The 9,333-nt window shown below is 38.3% G+C and overlaps 1 long non-coding RNA gene across 2 annotated transcripts; it reads left to right on the plus strand.

Moving 5' to 3' along the window:
* Nucleotides 1–2,881: 2,881 nt before the first annotated feature.
* Nucleotides 2,882–8,244, plus strand: LOC140755581 (uncharacterized). 2 transcript variants are annotated; one of them, XR_012103807.1, is made up of 3 exons: nucleotides 2,882–3,233; nucleotides 6,034–6,155; nucleotides 8,211–8,244. It is a non-coding gene; the product is annotated as an uncharacterized LOC140755581 (long non-coding RNA). The 2 variants fall into 2 exon arrangements; XR_012103808.1 differs by lacking the exon at nucleotides 2,882–3,233 and adding an exon at nucleotides 4,990–5,426.
* The last annotated feature ends 1,089 nt before the right edge of the window (nucleotides 8,245–9,333 follow it).

Here is a 9,333-nt window from a genome sequence, read left to right on the forward strand (position 1 = left end):
TCAATTTCAAGGCGGCGAAGTATCTTTACTAATCTATGTTGTGAGGCCTCATATTTAAATCTCCCGTAATCATTAACTTTTTATGAAATACTTAAATTATTTAATTTCATGGAAGGTGGTAGAAAGAAAGAAAGAAAGAAAGAAAATACTTTATCCTGGAATATCTCAACACACAGTACAATTACAAATAGACAAAATAAATAAACAAACTGCACGGTTATAAAACTAGTTAATAATAAATAAGGCAATCAATTTAGAAAAGAATCCTTAAAAAAATAATATTAACAAGATACAGTACATAACTAAACTTATTTTTTTTATTACACAATACTCGTATGTAACCTTTGATGGTTCGACTCCGGCGGCACCACCGCCACACCTGTTTCTGCCTAATAACAAGAGGTTTAAATGCTGTTGCATTCCACTTTGAAGGGGATGATAAGGATGAAGTACTTATCCGAGGCGTTCCAGCTTAGTCCTTTGGGGTAGCAGCGCAGTGTCCGATCTCAGGTCATATCTAATCATATCTGGGGTTGATTACAGATATCCATAGGAGGCAGTAGCTTACCATCAGGTGGACTGCATGCTCGTCTGCTACTCCTATATTATAAAAAATCTATCGTGGTTCAAATGTAGGGATTCCTAAAATATATCAAACAAAATGGCGTAAAAATAAAATGGCGTAAAAATGGCTAACAGTTTATAACTCTTCTCATTAGTAATTTAATTTAATGATGTTGTATACACGAACCGTCATTTTTATATGTAAGTAATTGTATGAGATTTTATATTTTTTATAATATAGGAGTAGCAGACGAGCATGCAGTCCACCTGAGGGTAAGCTACTGCCGCCTGTGGACATCTGAAATCAAACTTGGATAAGATTAAATTCCTACCTGGGGTCAGCAACAGCTGCGTTAGTACCCCAGAGGACTAAGCTGGAAAGAAATAAGTATGTCTCTTACCACACTTCAAACCAGAACACAGCAGCGCTACACTGCTGTTATAACAGAAATAGGTGTGGCGGTGTTGTTGTCGAACCACAAAGGGTTCTAATACTTTCTGGAGTTTACTTTAGGCCCTATTTATTGCCTGTGATTTTTAAGTGTTTATGAATCTGGTAGAACACTCCATGGTTCGACTCCGGCGGCACCGCCACACCTGTTTCTGTTATAACAGCAGTAAGCGCTGCTGTGTTCTGGTTTGAAGTGTGGTAAGGGAGACATACTTATCCGAGGCGTTCGAACTCAGTCCTCAGGGGTAGCGGCGCATCTGTGGCCGATCTCAGGTAGGAATATAGGACATATTCGTACCTGAGATCGGGGATCGGCCCCTATCTGAGGTTGGTTACAGATTATAAGAAAATCTGGGTTAACTAAGATGAACATAGGCAGCTACTTATCATAGTAAACTGCATATCATAGTAGCATACTCTACTTCTATATTATACAAAAAGTCCAAAACTTCCAGACGGCTTCCTACTAATACTACTATATAAACATAGATAAGTATAGATACCTCACCACCTTGCAATTGAAGGAAGCCATTAAATGGCTTAAGCGGCTGACAATTCTGTCAGCCATTCAATGGCTGTCATGGTGTAATTTACGCGGAACAATGCCGATACGCGCATTTAAGTGGTGCAAAAACACGAAATCTAAGAAAGAATGCGGAGAAATATCGTTTAATTCGTAAATTATGTGAAAACTACATTTTTAAATATTTTTCAAACACGAAAATAGATGACATTGACAATTTCAATTGTCAAAACTGATTACATTTTCTTGTTAGGTGTGAGTAATCTTTACTAATCTTAATAAACAAAAACTTCAAAAATAAATTCCAGACATCTTCCACATGATACGAAGCGATGATCCCGATTACATTAAGTACTTTGACAAGACGAAGCTGATCAACCTCGGCCATGAGATGATCGTCGATGCCAAGATTAAACTGAGCCAGGTAGATGGCATCAGAACGCAACATTCCTATTTCACGGGGTTTGAAGTTGGTTATGTCATGGGTTTGTATGAATACTACCGCTACCGCTGTCTGTCCGTCTGTTTGTCTGTCCGTTTCCTGAGTCCGTCTGTCCATCTGTCCGTCTTTCCGTCTGTTCATATGTTTGTCTATCCGTCCTTTTGTCTGTCCATTTCGTGTGTCCGTCTGCTCATCTACCCGTCGGTCCATCTGTTCTCTTCCATCTGTTCATATGTTTCCATCTGTCCGTTCGTTTGTCCTTCTATCCGTCATATGTCCGTCTGATCATCTGTCCGTCTGACCGTCTATCCGTCTGTCCGTCAGTCGAACCGGTCCGTCTGTCTGTCTATTCATCTGTTCGTTTGTTCGTCTGTCCGTCTCTTCATCAAGCTCGGTCATGAGATGATCGTCGACGTCAAGATCAAACTGAGTCAAGTGGATGGCATCAGAACACAACATTCCTATTTCACGGGGTTTGAAGTTGGCTATGTCATGGGTTTGTATGAATACTTTTACAGTTAAGGGTTAAAGGAACCCTATTACTAAGGTACTGTCTGTCTGTCCGTCTGTCTGTCCGCTTGTTTGTTTGTCCATCTGCTCGTGTGTTCATCTGCCCGTCCATTTGTCCTTTCCTCCGTCTGTTCATTTGTTTGTCTGTCCGTCTGTTTGTCTGTCCTTCTATCCGTCATATGTCTGTCTGATCATCTGTCCGTCTGTCCGTCTGCCCGTCGGTCCATCTGTCTTTTCCTCCGTCTGTTCATATGTTTGTCTATCCGTCTGTTTGTCTGTCCTTCTATCTGTCATATGTCTGTCTGATAATATGTCCGTCTGATCATCTGTCCGTCTGTCCGTCTGTTCGTCTGCCCGTCGGTTCATTTGTCCTTTCTTCCATCTGTTTATATGTTTGTCTATTTGTTCTACTTGTCTGTCCATTTGTTCGTCCGTCCATCTGTTTATCTGTCCGACTGTTTGTCTGTCCTTCCATCCGTCATATGTCCGCCTGATCATCTGTCCGTCTGTTGCCGTGATATTTGATTATATACTAAACTAGGATGGTTAAATTGGCAATAGGTTATTAAATGAGTGTATCCTAACTGTGTTTCTTTTTCATTTCATTTCTGTACAGGCACAATACGGGAGAAATACAGACTCATGATGGAGACCTACAGGCTCGCATACAACAGAATTAACAGAATAATGATTTTTAGCCCAGCAAAGACGGGTCCCTTTAGATCCATTCATTATTTTGTGAGGTAAGTCAAAGGTCCAAGGTTCTCTTTCCCTCGGGTATTTTCGGGATTAAGAAACACTATACCCTTTTTCATAATATAGGAGGAACAGACGAGCAGTCCGCCTGGTGGCTGCTGCCCATAGACGTCTATAATCAACTCCAGATAGTATTAGATTCCTATCTGAGGACAAAGATGCGCCGCTACTTTAGGACGAAGCTAGAACGCCTCGGAAAAGTATGTAAACCCAGAACACAGCAGCGCTTAACACTGCTGTTATTAGGTAGAAATAAGTGTGGCAGTGGTACCGCCGGAGTCTAACACAAAGGGTTCTACCACCTTCAAAATATACCAAAATAACAAATTCTCCGGATAAAAACTGACCAAAATAAAATTCGTTGTCTTGACGCCATCATCGATTTTGTTGCCATCTTTGCCAATTGGCATGCCTTGCCTTTAATTTAATGGAAATAGAAGGAACAAAACGAATCGAATACGCAATAGTTATTGAATATTACCACGAGTTTATTTATTTATTTATTTATTTATTATTATTATGTTACACCAACAAAGTATACACCGACAATCGGTAAAGGTACACAAAAGGAAATAAGACACAGGTACAAGTGCTACCTCAATTATAGGTGCAAACTACAATGCAAATAATAGAATAACATAAAATAGTATACAAATGAAATGGAAAGAATTGAATTAAAACTGTAAATATAAATTAATGAAATAATTGTAAAATGTTAACACTTAAATTTCTCATAACAATTATAAATTACATGTTGATTATTATTATAAAAATACATTGATGAAAAAAAAAATTGCATTATTACATACAAAAAGAAAATAAACAATCATAAAAGTAATTAAAAATTTAGAAATTTATTTCAAAATGTTAATTAGATTATGCTTAAAATTGTACATGCTATTTGAGAAAATATCTATGCTATTCTGAGGGTGTGACTGTTCTTTACCAAGTATACTGCATGGAGAAATGTCTGCATTGCGGTGATGAATGACATTATAGCTTCTGACTGATCTATTTAAAGGAGAGTTATGCCCTAAATTAGATTTGGCCGATTTAGTTAGAAAAGGAGTGTACTTCATATGTCTAGGCAATACTCTTGGCACAGATATATTTATCTGAGAAACCAAATAACTATCATCAATATGCCCATTAACGAGTTTATAGAGAAACATATGATCCAGCAGGTTCCTTCGATGGTATAGAGATGTCAGACTAAAGTAGCGTAATCGGTCAATATAGCTTGGTAAATCTTTAGCTAAATTGCAACTATAGACTAAGTGCCATAAAAACCGCTTCTGAACCCTCTCTATGCGTTTGTTATATACATCGTAGTATGGATTCCAAACCACGCTACAGTAATCGAGTCCGCTGCGAACAAGAGAGTTGTATATCGCGATCTTAGTACCTGGGTTTTTGAATTCTCTACAAGTTCGCAAAACAAAACCCAATGTTTTAAATCCTTTTTTTACTATATTATCAACGTGAATGTTAAAACGTAATTTCCTATCTAGAGTTACTCCCAAATCCCGAATACTGTCTGTCTCATCAAGAGGTACGCCGTTTATGAGATATGAACGAGGAACAGTTGTATTTTTCCTAGTAAAACAAATCACTTGACATTTTTTAACATTTAAATCCATACCATTCAACTTGCTCCATAACACGAGTCTATCCAACGAATCTATCTAAATTAAAGTTCGAAACAAACACTCAGAAACTTCACAAAATAATTATTATTTGTCAGATAGGTTACGGTATTACGTTGACCAATAGGCATGATGACAAATTTTGAAAACCCCTTCTATAAAACACTCGTGAGTGTTATGGCCACAGACCTGTATTTTGTAGGTCTGTGGTTATGGCGTTCGTTGGTGACGTCATGTAAAACATCCTATAGAAAATTTCAAGCAATTCAGTAACATTCTCAAAAATGACGTCATTCGCGCCCCGTTAGCGTTTCAGACAAGATGGCCGACTGCAGTATTTTATACTTTTATTTAATTGAAAATATAATAAATCTTAAAGTTTTTTTTTTAAACTGAGTCATTTTTGAGAATCCTTTCAATATATTCTGTTTTCTTAAATCATTTATTCTTTGATTTTTTAATACTGTCATCATACCAATTGGCAAAGATGGCAACAAAATCGATGATGGCGTCAAGACAACGAATTTTATTTTTGTCAGTTTTTATCCGGAGAATTTGTTATTTTCGTATATTTACAACCATTGTTTTAATCAATAATAGGAAATTTCTGATTTCATGAAGTTGTGACAAATCAAATCAAATCATTTTTTTTTATTCAAAATATTGTAGGTTCTTTACAGAGCACTTTTTGAAAGTCAATACAACTACCACCACTTCACAAGGTGTTTCGTTATGGAGAAGAAGCGGCGAAAGAAACTCCATAACACACATCTTTTAAAATGTTTTTACAATGTCAACTTAACGTAATGGTACATGTGGAGCTGGAGCTAATTCAGACCACACCGTTTTGTCACTCAAATAATCACTTAGTATATAGTACGCTATTTACATAGCGTTTGTTTAACGACATGTTTGAACTTTTTTTCTGTGAGATTCAAAATGTCGGGTCGGTCGGGTATTTTATTGTAGTAGCGAATACAGTGGCTCATGAAAGATCTAGCCACCTTACATAATCTATCATCTTTAATCTATCTTTCAAACATATCTATCTTTCAAACATATCAGTGTGTTTCCTTACATACATGACACACACACACAACTTAGATTTGGCGATACCATCCGTCGGCATTCACCTTTCTAGAATGGAGTATGTCCATCTGCTACAATTGGATATTGACAAGCTAATAGATGTCCTGGAAAGGATGCCTGAGCATCAACAGCCGTTTGCACACCAGAGGACCGGGGATAGAGCTAGTGAAGAAGGTATGGTCTGACTGTTATTTTTATAATAAGAGTTGTATAATATATGATGTAAGAAGATATAAGAAGAGTAGTTAATTGTATCAGGCGTTATTTTGCGGAAATCCATGCTATTCAGTTAAGATTAAAACTACTTTTGAAGGTGGTAGAACCCTTTGTGGTTCGACTCCGGCGGCTCCACCGCCACACCTATTTCTACCTAATAATAGCAGTGTGAAGCGCTGCTGTGTTTCGGTTTGAAGACTGTGGTAAGGGAGACAGATTTTTCCGAGGCGTTCCAGCTTACTCCTCACGGGTAGCGGCGCATCTGTGGCCGACTTCAGGTAGGAATATCTAATCCTATCTGGGGTTGATACCAGATGTCCATGGGCGGCAGTAGCCACTTACCATCAGGTGGACTGCATGCTCGTCTGCTACTTCTATATTATATTAAAAACAACTTCGCAACAATCCGCTACAAATATGTATGACGGTATATTTTTTAAACCATGTAGTATGTACCACCCTCCCTCCCACAAAGGATGCGTGCAGATACAAAATATTAAAAATATCCACCACCATACATACCACCACCAACACGTGTCGCTCCAAAACGGAGCATCATCAGGGTAAGTTGACTCTACGACGATTAATCGTTATGTTACTTAAGTTACTTAACAATTAACCGTCGTAGAGAATAAGCAGAGTGGTATGGTATAATATAGGAGAGAGTAGTATAATATGAGTATTAGAGGAGCATGACACCTGATCAGGGCCGGATTTATGAGAGGGCAACCGGGGCGGCAGCCCCGGGGCCTCCACAAAAGAGGGGCCCCCACAATAGAGACGTCAGATTCTTTTTTAATTCCGACTAGTAAACACTAGTAAAAAAAAATATATCTTTTCCTTTGATATATTTTTCGCTGTTTTACCTTTATCTACAGTACTTTGTTCAAACATGAATACTAGAAAAATCTACCTGCGTTTCACAATAAAATATTTATTGAAAAACTCAACTGAACAAATTGTTCATTTTATTCGGAAAATAATTTGGGGCCAGGGGGCCTGCACTCCTTTGTTGCCCCAAGGCCTCTAGACCTCTAAATCCGGCCCTGCACCTGATGGTAAGTGGCTACTGCCGTATCGGCATCTGTAACTCCAGATAAGATTAGTTGCCTAACAAAGTTCGGCCAAAAATACGCCGCTACCCCTGAGGACTAAGCTGGAACGCCTCGGAAAAGTATGTCTCCCTTACCACACCCTTCAAACCGGAACACAACAACGCCTAACACTGCTGTTATAACAGAAATAGGTGTGGCGGTGGTGCCGCCGGAATCGAACCACAAAGTGCTCTACCACCATACAAAACGTATTACAGGAAAACACGTCATGTCCAATCATATCACGTTGTATCACACCACATCACTTGACATATCATACCAAATCATATATCATTTTGGCAAAAGGAGATCCCTTTTCCAAAATGACCTAGCCCACAGGGAGATCTCTCCATACGGGCTAGGTGATCATGCCCGAGGAGCGGCCGTGATCCGACTGTCTCACTTCGTAGCAAGATGTTTAGAAAACTTCGATAGTGTGATTCAGAATATTCGTAGCGCCATCTCTTGATGAGTAGCGGGAAGTCGCCAAATCATCATACTATTTAAAAAAAAATACCTTGTATTTAAACTTTGGACTTTTCAGTTACCGCGATTTAACCACTTAGTTTAAGCAGTGATAGCCTAGTGGTTAAGAAGTCCGAGGTTCAAATCCCAGGCACACAACTCTGATTTTTCAAAGTTATGTGCGTATTACAAATAAATCACTTGCTAAACGGTGAAGGAAAACATCGTGAGGAAACCTGCATACCTGTGAGATTTATAAAAAAAAATCTAAAAGGTTTTTGAAGTCTACCAATACGCACTTGTCCAGCGCGGTGTACTATGGCCTAATCCTTCTCATTCTGAGAGGAGACCCGTGCCCAGCAGTGGGACATTAATAGGTTGTTGATGATTGATGATGATGAACCACGTAGGTCACATTTACAATAAAATGATGTATTACTTAAAATATTTTCAGAAGAAAAACATAACAGACTCGAAGAAGAAGTGAAGAGGCGGTACAGGGAAGAATACCTGATGAGGAAGCTAAGTTCTCCAGGGCACAGTACGACCAGGAAGAGGTTCGTTGCTAAATGGCCCGTAGCAGACACCTGGGACTTGGATAAATATAAAAAACAATACTTTAAATAAACAATGTGACTAGATATTGTATTGTACAGGTACTGGACTAATAAATTATATGCCATCAAAAACACTGCTTGTAAAAAAATCCAAGCCTCGCCATTCAGCTCTTCCACCGTAAAAAGTCGTGAGATCCATGCAATCCAAGTCGGTTGATGCAGTCTCTACTTAAGAGACCTTCTGTCTTAAGGTATTATCTCACTATCTAACCTAACAACATCTATGGGACCATATCAATATTAAAAATATTTTATGTTTCAAATAAATAGATTGGATTTGGCAATCGTACTAAACAAACTAATTTAATTTAATATACATATGCTTGTGAGATACATTGTTTTTTTTATAATATAGAGGAAACAGACTGAGCTGGAGCGCCTCGGAAAAGTATATCTTCCTTACCGCACTCTTGAAACTAGAACATAGCAGCGCTTAAGACGCAAAAAATGATCTAGCGGTGGTGCCGCTGGAAGCGGTGATACCACAAACAGTTCACATTGTGTTTTAATCGCATCATGTCGCAGCACATGAGTAACATTACTACGATTGCCAAGTCCAATCTATTTATTTGAAACATAAAATATTTTTAATATTGATATGGTCCCATAGATGTTGTTAGGTTAGATAGTGAGATAATACCTTAAGACAGAAGGTCTCTTAAGTAGAGACTGCATCAACCGACTTGGATTGCATGGATCTCACGACTTTTTACGGTGGAAGAGCTGAATGGCGAGGCTTGGATTTTTTTACAAGCAGTGTTTTTGATGGCATCTCATTCCTTTTTGTAGGTATGCCTACTTTTTTTCTTTTCCGGGACCTTCTATTACTTAAATGTCAACAACAGATTTTTTTAAAGCCCTCTCACTGTCTTACGAGAATGAGCGTTCTTTTTTGTAGGTAATATTTGTAGTTATTGTAAGAATTATTATTTGAAGAGTATATTAATAAAACAGATTTTC

The sequence above is a fragment of the Epargyreus clarus genome, unplaced genomic scaffold (genome assembly GCF_041222505.1).
Source record: "Epargyreus clarus isolate Ecla_fem2 unplaced genomic scaffold, WU_Ecla_fem_2.2 ptg000033l, whole genome shotgun sequence".
Classification (NCBI taxonomy): Eukaryota; Metazoa; Arthropoda; class Insecta; order Lepidoptera; family Hesperiidae; genus Epargyreus; species Epargyreus clarus.